Raw genomic sequence first — 18,531 nt, 5'->3', positions numbered from 1 at the left:
CCTTTAATTTTTTTTCAGAATGATTGGAAAATAAATGGAAAAACCATCCTTAGCTCACAGGCCACACAAAAACAGGTGGCAGGCTGGATTTGGCCCATGGGCTACAGTTTGCCGAACCTGTCCAGAATCCACAAAGAATTCCTATAAATCAATAAGAAAAAGACAAATAATCTAACAGAAAAATGCATAAAGGATATAAAGAGGTTATTAACAAATGAGGAACTCTAAAGGCCTATAAAACATATGAAAAGATGTTCGACCTCACTACAAATTAAGGATACAAATTAAATCACTAGGACATTACCTTTCTCCTGCCAGACTGAGAAAAAGGAAGAAACCTGACCATATGACTACTGGACAGGAAAAAAAAAAGCTCTCAAACACTCCTAAGACTATAAATTGGCAAGGGGACAAAGTAATGAAATCATGTAGTAAAAGTGATAATGCAAATAACCTACATTTGCAAGTCCATTTCTAGGTATAGCTCCTAGAAAAACTAATGTGCAGGTAAGGATGTTCACTGGAACATTATTTGTGATCACACACACAAAAAAAGACCAGAAAACTCAAATTCACAGTAGGAGGGAAATGGATGGAAGAAGTGGGGCTCATAAAATAGAATACTATACAATACATAAAAGAAACATACTGTACAATACATAAAAGAAACAAACTAGGTTTCTAACAAGAGCAAAAAAGCAAGTTGCAGAACGATATAGAGGAAATGATACCACCTATTATATTTTAAAACACACAATACTAAACTAAAAATCGTTCATGGATACATTTATACTGATAATTTTCATCTCTGATAAAGGAGATTCAAACATTAATCTTTTTAAATCAAATTCTAAATCTGTCTGGTCTATATTTATTATTATCTATATCTGTGTGCATCTGTGTTAGGATACAGTTACAGCAAAGAGAACCAGTAAAAAACCGAGCCATGTATTATTTGGAAAACTAATCGAATGCATATATTAGAAAAATCAGATGAACATTTAAGAAAATTCATTCTTAACGCAAAATAGAGAATGAACTAAAGGGTACTGAGATTGGAGACACAATAATTTAAGTGACATGAGATTCTGAAGAAATGAGAATGAAGAAGTAAAGAGAAGACAAAGTTCAGAAATACACAGAAGTTTTAATCAACTGGGCTTGATGACCGATAGATGTTGGCAGCCATTTTGGGGAGTACAGAAAACTTAATATTATTTTTCCAACTGCTTCCTGTATATACTTGCTATGGGCTTTTAAATTGCTTTTAGAACTGTACATCTGCATTAGCTGATGATGATAATGGCCATCAGCTACAGCTAAATGATTGAAAAGGGATTTTAGAAAACAAAAGATCAGTTAAAGCAATTTTGAAAGATGTAGCAGAAAAGTTTTCTCTGCTTTGCAGTTTCTGCCAGAATATACATATAAGGTATGCTTCTGAGGGCTAAAGATACTGTTGAATGCTAATACAGCTTAATCTTCAATTACTAGAGGAAAAGATGATGAAAGAGTTCAAAGTACATGAGTACAAGTCCCGACTCCACCATTTACTATATGACTTTGGTCAAGTCACTTAACTTCTTGCTCTCTGCCTCAGTTTTTTCATCTGTTAAATGAGTAAAATGATAGAATTTATTCCACAAGCTTGTGAAAATTAAATCAGTATAATTATGTATGGGTTTATATATGTATGTATATGGGTTTATAATTACGTATGGGTTTATAGATGTATATGTGTGTGTGAATACTAATCAAACACGTTTGTGATTATTATCTGTACATCAATTACTGAGACCCCATTAAGTGATGGGGCATTGTATTATGTGCTAGAGAAGTGGCAATAACAAATTTACATTTTTGCCCTCTTAAAGTACATAGCCTTTACAATGTGAGAGACAAGATATGTGAATGTATGTGCTGTTTTCAATCTACTTAACTAATTAATTGCTGAAGCTACTTCTCAATCTAACCAAGCCTACCAACAATTTTCATGTCATGTAATTGTTCAACAGTTGCTAAAAATCAATTGACATAGGTTATGGTTATACAAAGAAAAGTCTTTTCTAAAATACAAACAGTTTTATGAACAGGTCTTTAATAGAAAAAAATAAAATAAAGTAAAATAAAATAAAATACAGATTTATGGATGTTGTTACTTTGTAAACTATATTTTCATTTTTATCTTTAAGTTTTCTAGTTATTCTATGTCTTCCATCCTTAATGCAGGCTAGTCTAGAAGATTAAAAAATATATAAAACTCCCAGAAACTTATCTCTCAATTCCACCTCCCCATTCCAAGAATGTAACAAATTCTTCACTGTTAATTTCTTCTACCCTTAACCACACTGTGAATCTGAAAGATTCATAAACAATACCCTCAGAAACTACTTAGGTCTTAAAATTACAAAGACAATGATGGCTAAATAAATACTAACAAGAGTTTTTTATTGCTTAGTTGAAAATGAATGTAAAGCCTTTTGTTTTCATGCTGTAATCGAGTATTTTTTTAATAAAATGTTTATTGTCAAAAACAGCTTATACAACCGTCATTCCCTCATCATCTTACTTTTTAACACTCTTTCAACAAAAGATATCTTAAATGCATCCAGCTCTCTACTGCAAATTTACAGTAGTAATCCTTGCTAGCCATTTTGTTTTCAGCTTGTAACACTTGCAGCCAGCTGCTTTCAGCCCGACTCTATTAGCATATTGGATAATTTAGAAAATAAGCACAGAAACAGAACCTACAAAATATAGTTGACTTTTATCAGGATGTATCTATATATATTTTCTTTAATATGCTTTATTTTATGCTTCTTTACTTCCTTTCAATATTATTCATTCTCTTAATGTAAACGCTCATTCCTGCTCACAGTAACTTTCCCTCCCCCAGATCCTATAACTGAAGTTGACCTATTATCGTTTAAGTATAAGAATTTTCAAATTTTAGTAGAATAAACTACAGGCATATTTTAAATATTTTCTGTAAATGCACAGAAAGGTTGCATATTTGGTACTATAATTTGCAACTATATTCCAGCAGACTATCTAGCCAAGAATAATAAATACATAAAAGCTAACATACATTATTCTCACATCTCAAGGGTATTTCTAATAGCTGGCAGGCAGCAAACAATTTTCCACCTGTTCTGACTTGCAGCATCCTGCTGTTTGCATGTCAATAACAATGTGCCCTCATCAAGCGTCACTAAAGTCTTAGATGACAAATTATCTAATGCAATTTTAATATTATGGGAAAGGGTGGGACCAAAGAGTTACTATGAGTGTCCTGTTCTTCAGAGCTCTTTTCCATCTCATCCATCTCCTTCCCCCAACAAGTCCCACTCATTCATATTTCATAAATGTTCTGAAATTACGTTATTCATTAACCCAGTCTATCAGTTAACATAAAACGCTTTTTAGAGAGACTCTTCTAGTTCATTACAGAATACTACTTAGAAAGTTCATTAACTCGATAGAATATAACACTCCCTTTAAGCAACAACAAGCAAAGCAAAAAATAAAAATAAAAAGAGAGGCTGAAAAAAATGTTCAATGATTAAGATTACTGAAGTGCTTTAGCAACTTCATTTTCTCTTCCAAACCCCTTCCCATCTCCAAGGCATTTTTGTTTTTACGTGATACTAACCACCCAGGCTGCCGTAGAAGCCTCTGGTCAGAATGGATTTCGAGGCTGCTGTATCTTGTGAGGAACCAATCAGATTTCTTTGTTTCATCTGCAACATTCCATCAGGGTTATATAACATTTTAGATCCATGAAACATTTCAATAATATAGTACATTTCGATCTGTAGTTAGTTATTGTCACTAAACTTGACATAAAAAATCTCATATTATTCTTTTGTGTTATTCGATAAAATCAAATAAATATAGTACAAATGAGAGATTTGTTTTTAATTTTTTTTTTCTTTTTGGGGAGAACACTTTGCTTTGGCTATAAAAAAGGAGTTTCTGAAAATATATAATATGAGTACTATGGAGACTACTAGGGTTAATGCTGACTCCTTATTATTTTTGTCTACAGTAAGGTGGGTAAGGTAATCCAACACAGTGGCAGACAGCCAGCCATACAGTTGTTAATTCTTATCACATACAAAATGTCTTTAGCATGGAATAAAACATTACACATTTCTAAGCTCAGGCTGAATCCTTTGCAAATCTTTTAAAAGCACAGAAAAATTAAGTCAAGTATTTAAAATGTTTGGACAAATATTTTCTCAAATAAGAAAATCTGAACTCTGAATGTCATACTCCAATTTACTACCCACAACACTAACCAAAATAATATACCAGCAGCATTTTCAGCTATATGATCAGAATACTTGCATTACACTTGTAATGGAACCATACACATATTCTCTCTCTCTCTCTGCCATAGATAAATGCTGCATAACTTAAATACTGCTCTTCTGTGCTATTAATACAGCAACTCAAATATTCAAAAACATAATAAGCTGCAACCTGTGAATCTAGTATTTTCCCTCTTTTTACAACTCAAAGGCATCCCATAGATGATGGTTACAAATCAGCACAGGATTAAAATAGTGCCCCCAACACATTAAAAGCTGAATCTGCTGGGTGTGGCTTAAGTAAACATCTCGTCTCAACTGGACAGCTCCCCAGTAACACAGCCACAGAAACCCAAAATATGTGAGTACATAAGTAAAGCGCTTCTAGGAGGGGATGGGAAACTAAGCCTCCATGTTTCATCTATGCTTGATGCTCAATTGTTTCTATACTGTACTTCTGAAATGACAGTGCCTTGAGTCAATGCTGCACATTGTTCAAGAAACCAAGGGCAGAGAAATGTTACTTGTCCTACTTCCTCTCCTTTATTTTATGCTCCCTGTCTACAACATGGCCATTCTTACAAACATTTTGCTTTCATAAAAGAGGTAATCATTTAAATCATGACTATGTGCAATGCGAACTCACACTGCATTACAGTCATCAATAAAATATGAAGTGCCAACTCCAGGGTTCATTCTACTGATTTTCCATATCTCACCACAGAATGCGCTACTAATGTTTTCTGCTATTATAAAATGAACAATATAGGGAAAGAGACATTGGCAGGAGCTGCAACAAATGTACAACAGAGAAAATATAAAAACTAAAAGTGTTTACTTTTTAAAAATCCAGTATTAATAGATATAACCTTCACAAACACCTATCTATATAGACACACACATTACACATGTTTAGTATAAATGTAAATGTTTATAAACTACCATGCATGCATCTAGTAATGTTATAAATGCAATATACCTGAACCTCTTTATATAGAGGGCATGAAGATTTTAGAACTACAACAGTTTCATTCTTACTGGCCAGAATCAAATATTAAAACAGCTGAAGACATCAGACATACTGAACCACATCCAAGCCTTTAATCTTGTTAACAATTTTCTCTCCTGTTCACTGTAGCAAACTCACCTCTGGATCATATTGACAGTTATTTTTTTCCCAAGCCCTGTACGTGCTGCACCATTTTGTTTGTCTTCTGGACAGTGGAGAAATCGGCAGAACAGCAGTGAAGGAGTGTACTGGAGTCAGCAGAGTCAGTGCCAGCCTCCTACTGCAGTCTGTATATTGAACGCACTCAAACCCACAGGTGCCTACGTAAAATCCTCCAGCTGCAGCCTGCAACTTAATGTTTCTTTCAGCAGTAAATCTGTATGCTACTTTCACTTTGCTTTAATCCAACAAAAGGACAGAATGCACAACAGTATGCCAGATGATTTTGAAAAAAATACTTATATAGACAAGTAGCCAAAAATAAATGAATTTTTTAATCATGAAGATCCAGAAGGACAATCACCAAAAGAGAAATGTATTTCTAACATTTCTAAAATTCTAAACTGATAATTTTTTCAAGAAAATTTAACATTAAAGACTAACACATGATATGTCTTAATTTTCTCACATAAATAGCTTATGAAAGTAATTTTTTACATACCATAACTATATCATGTATAAATGCATAAACAGGCCTTCCTCCCACACCTTTCATCAACAAATAATTCATTTATTAGGAGGAAATATGGAACTTATCTGATAAAAGGCAAAGTGAATCTAAATAAATCAATGCTCACTCAATAAATGACAGATAAAACAAGAAAGAGAGGCTCACAGTCCTTTCGCATAAACTTCAAACACATACATTCTTATCCACCAGAATTAAAAAAATTGGAAGAAAACTTTAAAAAGACAAATCTAAAACTTTGATTTTTCAGATTAACAAATTAAGGACACAGAGAGGTTAAGGCTAAAGTACCTTTCCCAAGGTAATAAAGCTATTCTATAGCACAGCCTGGTCTTTTAAATACACCTTTTTAATAAATAATAACTACTGAAACTCACTCAAGATTAAACAGTAACCTGTATATTGCTATAACTATTGAAGTCTATAGTTTAAAAAAAATTATGAAAAAGAAATATCCAAGCCCAAATAACTAAACAGGTGAATTGTACCAAACATTTAAAGAAATAACAAATTCTACAATTTCTTCCAGAAAACAGAAGAGCAGAAAATACTCCCAACTCATTTTATGAGGACGGAATTACCCGAATGTCAAACCAGATAAAGAAATTACCAAAAAAAGAAAACTACACACCAAAATCCCTTTACGTACATAGAAACAAAGATCTTCAACAAAATATTAGAAAATAAAATCCAGTAATGTAGAAAAAGAACAACAAACTATGAGTAGGTGGGGTTTATCCTGGAAATGCTAGACTAGTTTAGTATTTGAAAATCCTTCAATGCAATCTACCATACTAATGGTTCAAAGAAGAAAAATCACATGACCTTATTACTTGATCAGAGAAAAAGTATTTTTTAAAAAAATTAGCACTTGAAGAAAACTAGAAAACTAGGAATACAGGGCAACTACTTCCAACTTGATAAAGAACATCCATAAAATATCTACAGCTAGCATCATATTTATTGGTGAAAAGCAATGTTTCCCCCAGCCAACACTCAGGAAACAAGGAAAGAATACCACTTCCTCGACTCTTAGCCATCATTGTACTAGCCAGTGCCATAAAATGAGAAAAAGAATAAAGAGCATACATACTGGAAAGGAACAAATAAAACTCTCCCTATTATCAAAAGACATTATTGTCCACTTAAAAGATTCCAAGGAATCCACTAAAAAACAAAAACAAAAAACATCAATTAGAACTAGTAAGTTAGTTTAGCAAAGTCAGAGGATACAAAGTAAAAAAAAAAAAATCATATACCTATGTTTTGTTTTATTTTTTGAGATGGAGTCTCAGTCTGCCACCCAGCTGGCACACAGTGGCGCAATCTTGGCTCACTGCAACCTCTGCCTCCCAGGTTCAAGTGATTCTCCTGCCTCAGCCTCCCAAGTAGCTGAGATTACAGATGCCCGCCAGCATGCCTGGCTAATTTTTGTATTTTTCGTAGAGACAGGATTTTACCATGTTGGCCAGGCTGGTCTTGAACTCCTGACCTCAGGTGATCCGCCTGCCTCAGCCTCCTAAAGTGCTGAGATTACAAGTGTGAGCCACCGCACCCAGCCTATATATATATATATATATGTTTTAAATATTAGCAATGTACAATAAGAAACCAAACTTTTAAAAACAAGAGTCCACCCACCCCCTTATCTGTGATTTCTCTTTCCATGGTTTCAGTTACCCACAGTCAACTGCAGTCCGAAAATATTAAATGGAAAATCCCAGAAATTACCAATTCATAAGTTTTAAATTACACCCCATACTGAGTGGTGTGATAAAATCTCAAGCCATCCTGCCCAGGATGTAAATCATCCCCTCCAGCATATCCACTGCTGTATACCATACCTGCCATTAGTAACTTCCGGCATATCCATGCTGTATACCCTAATGCCCGTTAGTCATTTGGATATGCTTAGTAGTGATCTTGGTTATCAGATCAACAGATCACAACAGGAAGGATGAATAAAGTATAATAAGATATTTTGCAAGAAAAGACCACATTCATATTTGCTATAATATATTGTTATAATAGTTGTTCTATTTTACTATTGTTATTGTTGTGAATATCTTACTATGAGTAATTTATAAATTAAACTTTATCGCAGGTACATATGTATGTGTAAGAAAAGACATAAGTATATATAGGGTTCAGTGTTATCTGCAGTTTCAGGAATCCACTGGGAGCTGTGGTGTGTATCCCCTGTAGACAAGAGGTGACTATTGTACCACTAGCTCAAAAAAAAAAAAAAAAAAGCCTAATGAAACATGTATAAGATCTACATACTGGAAACTACCAAATGCTGATAAGAAATATCAAGGAAGAACTAAACAAATGGAAAGACGTAACATGTTCATGTAATAAAAGAAGATCCCACATGGAAAAAATGTTCTATCCCAGTTGATCTATAGATTTAATGTAATTCCACCCAAAATCCCAGAAGGATCTTTTTATAGATAGACAAGATGATTCTAAAATTTATATAGAAAAGCAAAGGATCTAAAATAGCTATGCAATTTTGAAAAAGAACAAAGTTGGAAGAATTATACTACCCTATTTTAAGACTTACTATAAAGCTACAGTAATCAAGACAGTGCAGTACTGGCAAAAGGATACAAAGAGATCAGTTAACAGAACAGACAGTGCAGAAATAGATTCAAATAAATACGGTCAATTGATTTCTAACAACAGTGCAAAAGCTATTCAAAGGACAAAGTGTAGTCTTTTCAACAATGGTGTTAGAACAATTACATAACCATACAAAAAAAAACAAACATATCAACCTTAACCTCACACTTTATATAAAAAAAAATACATCTAAATATAAAACTTTTAGAAGAAACACAGGAGAAATCTTTATGACCTGTGATTAGCCAAAGAGTTTTTAAATATGATAGCAAAAACAGGAACCATTAAAAAAAGAAAAATGAACTTTAACAAACACTGTTAACAGAACAAACAAAGCAAGCAAAACACATATCCAACAGAAGACTTGTATATAGAGCATAGAATGAACTCTTAAAATCCATCAGTGAGAAAACAAACAACCAAATAAAAAATGGGCAAAAGATCTGATGACACTTCACCATAGAGGATACATGGAAGACAAGCACATGAAAAGATGTTCATTAGCCATCAGAGAAATGCAAAGTAAAACCACAATGAAATACCTCTACACACAGAATAGCTAAACTTTTTTACAATTGACAATACCAAGTGCTACCAAGGGGGTGGAGCAATTGGAACTCTTATATGTTGCTGGTGGGAATGAAAAGGGTACAGCTACTCTGGAAAACTGCTTGGCAGTTCCTTATGTAGTTAAACATATACCTATCATATGATCCAACAATCCTACTTCGTAGGCATCAGCCCTACAGATATGAAAACTTATGTTCACACAAAAACCCATACATGAATGTTTATAGTGGCTCTATTCATAATCACCTAAAATTAGAAATAATCCAAATGGTCTTCAGTGGGTGAATAAATAAGCAAACAACACATCCATACAATGGCATACCACTCAGCAATAAAAAGGAACACTCACTAGTACTTTTTGACACAACTCAGATGAATTTCAAAGGCATTATGCCAAGTGAAAGAAGCCAGTCTTCAAAGGTCATATACAAGCATACCTCAGAGATTTTGCTGGTTCCGTTCCAGACCACTGCAAGAAAATGAAGATCGCAATAAAGCGAGTCACACAAATTTCTTGTTTGCCCAGCGCAGACAAAAGTTATGTTTATGATACACTATAATCTATTAACTTTGTATTATGTTTGTAATAGCATTATATCTAAAAAGAAATGTATATAACTTCATTTAAAAATACTTTCATGCTAAACAATGTTATCATCCGAGCCTTCAGCAAGTTGGGATCTTTTTGCTGGTGGAGGGTCTTTCTCTATGTTGATGGATGCTGACGGATTAGGGTGGTAGTTTCTGAAGGTTGGTGTGGCTGTGACCATTTCTTAAAATAAGACAACAAATGAAGTTGGCCACATCAAATAACTTTTCCTTTCATGAAAGATTTCTCTGTAGCAAATGATACTATTTGATGGCATTTTGCTCAGTAGAATTTCTTTCAAATTGAAGTCAATCCTTTCAAACCTGGCACTGTTTTATCAACTAGGTTTATGAAATATTCTAAATTATTTGCTGTCATTTCAACAATGTTCACAGCATCTTCACCAGATACAGATTCCATCTCAAGAAACCACTTCCTCTGCACATCTGTAACTTCTCATCTGTTCAAGTTTTATCATGAGTACTGCAATTCAGTGCATCTTCAGGCTTTATTTCGAATCCTACTTCTCTTACTATTCCCACACGTCGACAGTTACTTCCTCCAATGAAGTCTTCAAAGCTATCCATGAGGGTTGGAATCAACTTCTTCCAAACTTCTGTTAATGCTGACGTTCTGACCTCCTCCCATGAATCATAAATGATCTTAATGGCATCTAGAATGGTGAATCCTTTCCAGAATTTCCATTTACTTTGCCTAGATCCATCAGAGGAATCACCATCTATGGCAGCTATAGCCTTGCAAAATGTATTTCTTAAATAATTTGACTTAAAAGTCAAAATTTACTCCTTGATCCATGGCTGAAGAATAAATGTTGTGTTCGCAGGCATGAGAATAACATTAATCTCCTTGAACGTTTCCATCAGAGCACTTGGGTGACTAGATGCATTGCCAATGGGAAGGATTATTTTGAATGTTATCTTTGTTTCTGTGCAGATCTCAATCGTGGGCCTAAAATATTTAGTAAGCCATGCTATAGACATGCTGTCATCCAGGCTTTATTTTTCCATTTATAGAGCACAGGTAGAGTAGATTTAGCATCATTCTTTAGGAACCTAGAATTCTGGAAATGGTAAACGAGCACTGGCTTCAATTTAAAGTCACCAGCTGCATTAGCCCCTAACAAGAGAGTCAGCCTGTCCTTCAAAGCTTGGAACCCAGGCACTGACTTCTCTCTAGTGGCGAAATCCTAGATGGTATCTTCTTCCCATACAAAGCTGTTTCATCTACATTGAAAATCTGTTGTTTAGTGTAACCATCTTCATAGCTCATTGGTTTCCCAGGTGAAGGATGGGGGAAGAGAGTGACCAGAAACAAGTATCATGATGTAACCTGTAAGGTGATGTATGCTAATTGTGGTGGTAGCTACACACATTTACACATGTATGAAAATTCATAAAACTGCACACCAAAATAAAAAAGTAAATTCTACTTTATAGCTTTTAAAAACTTCAATTACCACTGGATGGTCATGACTTCCAATTCTCTCTCTCTTCCTCTGCCTTCTCCTGTAGGTCCATAACCCAAATATCTAACATCCCCTGGATAACCCATCATCACCTCAAATTTCACATTTCATAAAATGAATTCATTACATTTCCCCCCAAACCTCAAATGAAGAGCACCATCATTCACCCAGTCACTTAAGCCAGAAACTTCCTTTATAAACATGGTGTTTTCCTTGAATGTAAGTTCCACCATTATGACACAGGAAACATATATTTGGTTCTGCCTCCCACCCCCAGTTCCTGACACAGAGCTTCTAAAACCCTTATAGTTTCCTCAAACCCTTATAGTGTTGGGATGATAAGGGCATCTTTTATCATAATATTTGATCTTAGTCACCCGGTAATGGACACAAGAGCTACTAAGAGCCTTGGTTTTTTACTACCAGGAGAGATAAGAGTGTCTTTTTGTATGTTAATGAGATTACTGGTGGCTGAAAGCCCCAGAATAGCTTCAGGATGGGGGATGACTGCCAGAGGAACAAATCATGTGATCAGGGGAAACTTTCAGCTCCACCCACCCCAACTTCTGGGGAATGGAAAAGGACTGGAGATTGAGCTCAATCGCCAATGGCCAATGATTTAATCAATCATGCCTACATAATGAACCTTCCATAAAAACCCTAAACAATGGGGTTCAAAGAGCTGCTGGGTCAGTGAACCTCATGTCAGGAGAGTAGGGCACCCCAATTCCACAGGAGCAGAGTTTCCATGCTCAGATTTTATCCTATGTACTTCTTCATCTGGCTGTTCATATAGATTCTCTGTAATATCCTTTATAATAAACCGGCAAATGTTAAGTGTCTTCCTGATTTCTGTGAGCTGTTCTGACAAATTACTGAACCCAAGGAGGGAGCCATGGGCACCTAGAAATTATAGCTTGTAGGTCAGAAGAAGTACAAGCGTACTTGGCAATTAGTGTCTAAGTGGGGGGCATCTTGTGGGACTAGTCCTCAACCTGTGGGGTCTAACTCTTCGTTGTCAGAATTAAACTGTAGGATACCCAGTTGGTATTGGAAGAGTTGAAGGATTGTTTAATGGAACACATCTGGTGTCAGAATGTGTGAGTATAGAACAAGTTGTTCTTTTAGTAATCTGATATAAAGCACTGCTGTATCTCCAGTAGCTCTAGCAAGCACTCAATAAGTATTTTTGTTAAGTAAATTAAAAAGACTAAGGCTCTTCCTTCATTTGACCTACACCCAATCAATCATGTAGTTCAGTTGATTCTTTTCTCCATACCACTGCCATGCTCTTAGTTCAGACTCTCATTACCTCTTGCCTGGATGCTGCTGCATAGCTCCTACAGATGGCATGTCATTTTGCCTACTCAGAGTCACATACACCCCTTTCTGGGAAGTGCCCTTTAAAAACTCTCACTCTCATACTAATTTACTCCCTCCCTCTACCATAGATGATTTGCACTGGGATAGGCAGCTAACCCAAGCTGAGAGGATCACAAACCTTACCCACACCCTAGTCCAAAGTGTAACTGACTTGTCAAAGGGTGGACATCAGACCTAAATAAGACCAGAGTTGACCTATCCATGAGCTTATGGATGTGAAAACAAAAGAACTGAATCAGTATCCTTCTGTGGGTGCCTGGACTATAAGATACAAAACTCAGATGTTGGTAGCTATGTTCTACTATTTGAACTGAAACGAATGTGCAAGGTTGCAAGAGAATGAAATAGATATGCAGAAAGAAATAGATATAAGAAATGGGAGTGAACCACCACAGTACCAAACTACCTATATATAGTTCACAAAATGTGTCAAGTTTTCTCACAACTTCGTCTTTACACTTGCTGTACTCTGTGCCTGAAATGTCCTCTTCCCCATTTCTCAAAGTGGCTAACTGCTATGTAGGCTTGGTGACAGTCACCACCTCCTCCAAGAATTGTTCTATTTCCCTCCAGTCTGAGATTGAGTCCTTCCCTTGGAACTCCCTTAGTACCCTATGTAGAAGTTCATCACAGTACTTCTCATACTATATTTTAGTAATACTGGTTTATTTATTACAGGCAGTATAATCTGGCAAAGACTATCTCTTTTATTTCTAAGTAAGCTGTGTCCCCCAATACTCTACTTGGTCCGCATTAAGTGCTCACCCTATAATCAGGGATGGAAAAACAACACAGAAAGGAAGGAGAGAAGTATCTAATAGTACCTCATCCTTACAGCATGAATCCACTGGAAGCTTAACGAAAGGAAAACTGAATGGTCTGACCATTTTTTAAAATGGAAACAAAGTAGAACAGCAAAGTAACACAATATTCTGAGTAAAGAATTGACTATAGTGACTAGTATACGAACAATACCAGAGCTAAGATCATGAAGAGTGATGTAAATTTTTGAAGCAAATAGTATAGCCAGGCTTTACTTTGAAAAAAATCATTTTTTCTTCAATATTCTCTTTCTCCCAAAGAACATTCCCCAGCCAAGCCTTCTGTGGTTAGGATGAAAGGTGACAACAAAAAAGCAGACAAATATGTTTCTAATACTTGAGTTTGGAAAAACCTGACCTCTTTCAGGTACAAAAAAGATTTATGTCATTAAAATTATACATTTAGGAAAAAATTTAAGTAGGAGCAAATCTCCCATCCACTTCTATTCCAGAAGAGAATTCCCCTGGTCAAGAACAACCATAGAAATCTATCTTCTGGGATGATCTGCTAGTTGGTTTCCCAGGCAGGCCTCACATACTAAAATCCTATAGTTTGGGGCCCAGTCCTCAGCTTTGCAGTCAAGAACCATGTCATTTAAGATCTTCAAAGTGGTAAGCCTCAGAAAGATTAATTTATACTACAACAGCTCTACATTTCTGCAAACTTCTTATCAAAATATAAGGATTATTAACAAACTTAAGGTGGTCTTGTCTTTCTTATCTTAGGCAAATTTGGGCTTGTCCTTCTAACTCTTGGTATGAGAAAGACTGTTAATTTTTCAGATAAACAAAACCCAACACTAGGTTAGAAAAACAAAGTGGCAGACTCCACTAGTTGCCTATCCAATCCTTTATTTCATGCTAAAAGAACGCTGACTTTATTTTAGGTATTTGCTTCAAGGGAGGCTGGTTCTCAGGGGTTGAACTTTGATTAGTAAATGAATCTCAATAACAACATTTGCAATTTCATTAATTGGCTTAAGAAAGGTTAAGTGATATAACCTGGCCAACTGGATGTGAGGTGAATCGGGGGGTGGGGGGTGGCAAGGGGTGTCTGTCTGCAAAGTTTCCCTTAACTTAAAAAGGGACCCAAGAAGGGATTAGTTGTTCTAGTAGTCTATGAACAATGCTGTGTGTGGATGTAAAAGCTGAAGGTACTGCAGTCCTCTTGCAACTATGTAAGGACAAACCTGAGAACAATAACCAATACACTGAAAATGGCAGAAAGAAAGAAATTGAGTCTTTGGTGATGCTGTTGAGCTTCAGAATTAATTTACCTGTAATCGTCCTACCGCTGGAATTCTTAGTTATATGAATGTATAAATCCCCTTCAATGTCTCAGTATTTTAAATTGTAACTCTAGTAATTCTAACCATCCTAACTACCACAATAACAAAACTGACCAGGGAGGAGACTATACGGTATCTAATCAAATTCAAATTTTAACATAAAGTTCATATTTCCTCTAAAAAGTTCAAGTTTAATAAATATGGGGTCAAGAGGACTAAGCTTAGATGTTAAAATGATTTTTACTTACCATTTAAAACCCTGCAGTGGCTCACTTGCGGCTTTAAGAATATAATGCAAAGTCTTTAGCACGGCACATAAAGCATGTCATTAACTGATAAGTGATTACTGTGATTAACTGTCCATTCTTTTTAGCAACTTTCTTACTCACCCTAGGTACCAGAAATAGAAAGAATTATTGCAGTTACTGGAATGAACCAAACAGTCTCCTCTCTCCATCTACTAGCAAATGCTGCTTTCTCTATTTGGACCACTATTAACTTGTCCTTCACAATTCAACTTGCATTCTCCTCTCCTCCCAGCCTATCCTCCAACTATATTGTTGCTGTTGGTTTAGAAATCTCTCTCCTTTATTAGACTTTGAGCTCCCTGAGACTAGGAAATATCTCCATCATGAATCACAATTTCTGATATACAGTAAGCACTAAAAAATCTTTGTGGAGTGAATTAATAAACCAAAATTGGAGGCAGCCATAAGTTCTTTCCATTACAGTATAAGACAACACAGATTTATAAAATATATCTATCATCAGAGAAAGTTGTACTGAACAGCACTGTTCTAAAGGGTTTCTAAATTATTTCAAAATGACTGAATATCAGTTATATCTAATTTTTTTAAATCACAAAACATAAGACCAGAATAATGTTATGACTTTTTCAGAAAATTTATGCCATTTAACAAATATGTATTATAAAACATTATGCTATAGACCAAGGATACAAAATGGATAAGAGATATTTCTGCTCCAAGTAACACTCTTGGTCTGGCACAGACTACTGGCTAAGCAGCTTTACAATAATTATAAATGTTATTTACCGAGTTCTTTCCTAATCAAAACTATGGAGTCCAAAAATAAAATCTTTAGTGAGCAAAAAGGAAATAATCCCAAAATTTTCAAATTTTTATACACATTTCAAGCTATGTAGGCTGTGTAATATATGAGGATAACTCTGGTTAAAGTACTTAACATGGTGCATAATAAACATTTAATAAATATATGCTGAATCTGAATCAACTGTATGAAGAGATGAACAAAGTATTTTTTCCAAGTTTAAATCTTCAAATACATAAGGATACTTCAATACCATAGGTTCCTATAAAATAGTAAAACCATTTTTATATAAATAAAATTAGTGTTATACCTTTATCATATATCTTTTTATCAATATTATTTCACTGATATATCCTACTGACTACATGAAGTAATTGTTTTCCTTTTTCCCTTTTTTTCTTTTAACAACAACACTGGCCTGAGAATATATGAAGTAGTTTTATAAAAGACATTTCATTAGAAAGTTATTGAGCCATGGAGTTACCATATGAAAGATGGCAGAATATGCTACCCCAAAACATGTAACTTTGGCATAAGGATTATTTCGAACTAAAGGCACTTGAAAACCAGCAGATGCAAGAAGGGCACCCTGACTTTCCTTTTTCTTCCTGAAAAGTGGAGATGAAACTCCAATGTAAAAGCTGTCCTTCCTGTACCTGGAGAAAAGAAATACTCTTATCACCCGAGATGGAGAGTTGAGGCAAATCTGAACCAACCAACCTTGTAAGACAAGCCCTTATCTTCCTAGCCATTTCTCCATGATTAACTGCCCTAGCCCAAGCCCCTGTGTCTTTTTATGTTTTTACAGTTTACTACTCTTTGTCCAACTTAGTACATATATGTCTGGGTCATCATTTCCCTGTGGAGACATACATGTAGAAATCTGTATGCTTTTCCCCTATTAATCTGTCTTATGTCAATTTAATTCTCAGGTCCAGCTGGAGACCCTGTAGAAGTCAAGTTTTACTTCCCCTATATAGGCAAAACAGTCTATTTCATTCTAATAATAAAGATGACATTTTCAATGTTACTTGTTCCTTCAATACAACACAGGCGAAATCTTTAAAAATTAATATTGAAGGAAAAAACAAACCCTACCTTGTTCATTCTTGGTTTACGGACATGACCAGCTTATTTTCTATCTCGCTAAGGTATTAAAGATCCATTTGGGGCTCCTCTAAAGAACTGGGACTTCTGATGGCAAGCTTTTTAGTGACAAATGAAAGAATCATGACTCTAGGTCAGAGCACGCTAAATCTGGAAAAAAGTAAGTTAACCTATTTTCTCTGGGGAGTCAAATAAAACCAGAATAGAAAAGAAAAAAAAAATTCTATGAAAATGGAATGAGGTGGGGGAGTGTGGAACTTGTTTTTAAGGTCAAATTTTTGATTATTGAGTTTCTTTAACGTAAGGAATAAAATATGTAAGAAAGATACTTCCCATTTATAGAAATGTATTCTAGAGACCCTTGAGGACAGAGTCTATGATTGCTGTACCATACCGATTTTAAAACTATCATTTGCTCTCCCTTTAATATTGCAGTCATTTCTTGGTTCTATCATTAACTTTTCACTATTATGAGTACATGTATGGGTTTTTATTAAAATTCCTGTATATCTCAAAAAAAAGAAGCATAATTATACTATGCATAAGGAGACCATGAGATGGTATAGACTAGAATACCATAAATTTGCAAAAGCACAAATCTGTTATCAAGAGGTTTTTTTCTTTGAAATATTTAAAGTTCTCAAAGAAAACAAAAATCTAAATATATTCAGATGACAATTTTGATAGTATTAAAATAATTTATCATTTTAATTTGGCACAAACATTGTTCTATATCAAAATATACCTATGAAAAATAGTGTATTAAGGACAAAATCATGTATTTAACTCATTATTTAAATCCCTTTTTTAAAGAATCAAAAATCAGTCTATTACTCAATATTTGTTTTTCTTCATTGCACACTCTCAAATTTATGAATGTAGAATTATAAGTGGCATACTGATATACACTTGGATTTTTACAGTAACTGATCTTCAGCAATAGCGTCCAAACTAAACCGGTTTAAATTGTTTAACTTAATCCTTTAAAAAAAATTGTTGTTAAAATGTGAATTGATCATTTATGAAAGTAGTTTTACCAGGGAAACTTCAATTAGTACTAAGAAACCACTATTTTAAATTTCAGGTGCCTTGTGCAAGTTGAAGATAGGAAGAAACTAAATAGAAGAATGAAAATTTACTTCCTTTAAACGGGAAAGAATTAGTCACAAAACGACTTGTGCTGACTGCATAAGCCTTACATAGCTTTCTGTCTTCCTTCTTTACCAACATGGAGGGATGCAGCAAACTTTGAAAGCAGCAACCTATGAAAGTAGATGATCAGGGAATAAATCTTCAGGCTAAAATATTGCAGTACAGTGCTGAAAAAGGCTTGTAACATTTAAAATTGTTCTGAAGTCCTGGGGAAGCATAATCCTAAAGTTGTAATAGGAGTAATTTACAAAGAAATTCAGAGTATGGAAATAAACCACAGAGCTAAATAAATTACATTTGAAAGCAAAATTTAGTGCAAAAGGTAACATTTTATCTCTGAATAGTTACTGATTCAATATATGATCACTGAATATCCAATATGGGCCTGGAACAATGCAATGTACCAGTGTGCCAGTCTCTCTAACCAG

The 18,531-nt window shown here is 34.8% G+C and overlaps 1 protein-coding gene across 7 annotated transcripts in view; it reads right to left on the bottom strand.

Annotated features, from left to right (window-relative positions):
- Positions 1-18,531, bottom strand: part of TANC2 (tetratricopeptide repeat, ankyrin repeat and coiled-coil containing 2) — a 489,961-nt gene that overhangs the window by 397,147 nt on the left and 74,283 nt on the right. Inside the window, exon 1 of one of the 7 annotated variants that reach the window (XM_055258666.2) lies at positions 5,461-5,723. The exons of the other annotated variants lie outside the window; for them this stretch is intronic. The gene's annotated coding sequence lies outside the window, so the exon portion shown is untranslated. Of the gene's footprint in view, positions 1-5,460; positions 5,724-18,531 lie in introns of those variants that run through there. 7 annotated transcript variants of the gene reach the window in all.

This window comes from Symphalangus syndactylus, chromosome 20 (genome assembly GCF_028878055.3).
Source record: "Symphalangus syndactylus isolate Jambi chromosome 20, NHGRI_mSymSyn1-v2.1_pri, whole genome shotgun sequence".
Classification (NCBI taxonomy): domain Eukaryota; kingdom Metazoa; phylum Chordata; class Mammalia; order Primates; family Hylobatidae; genus Symphalangus; species Symphalangus syndactylus.
The sequence above is the reverse complement of the archived record's forward strand: the minus strand, read 5'-3'. Positions and strand labels throughout refer to the sequence as shown.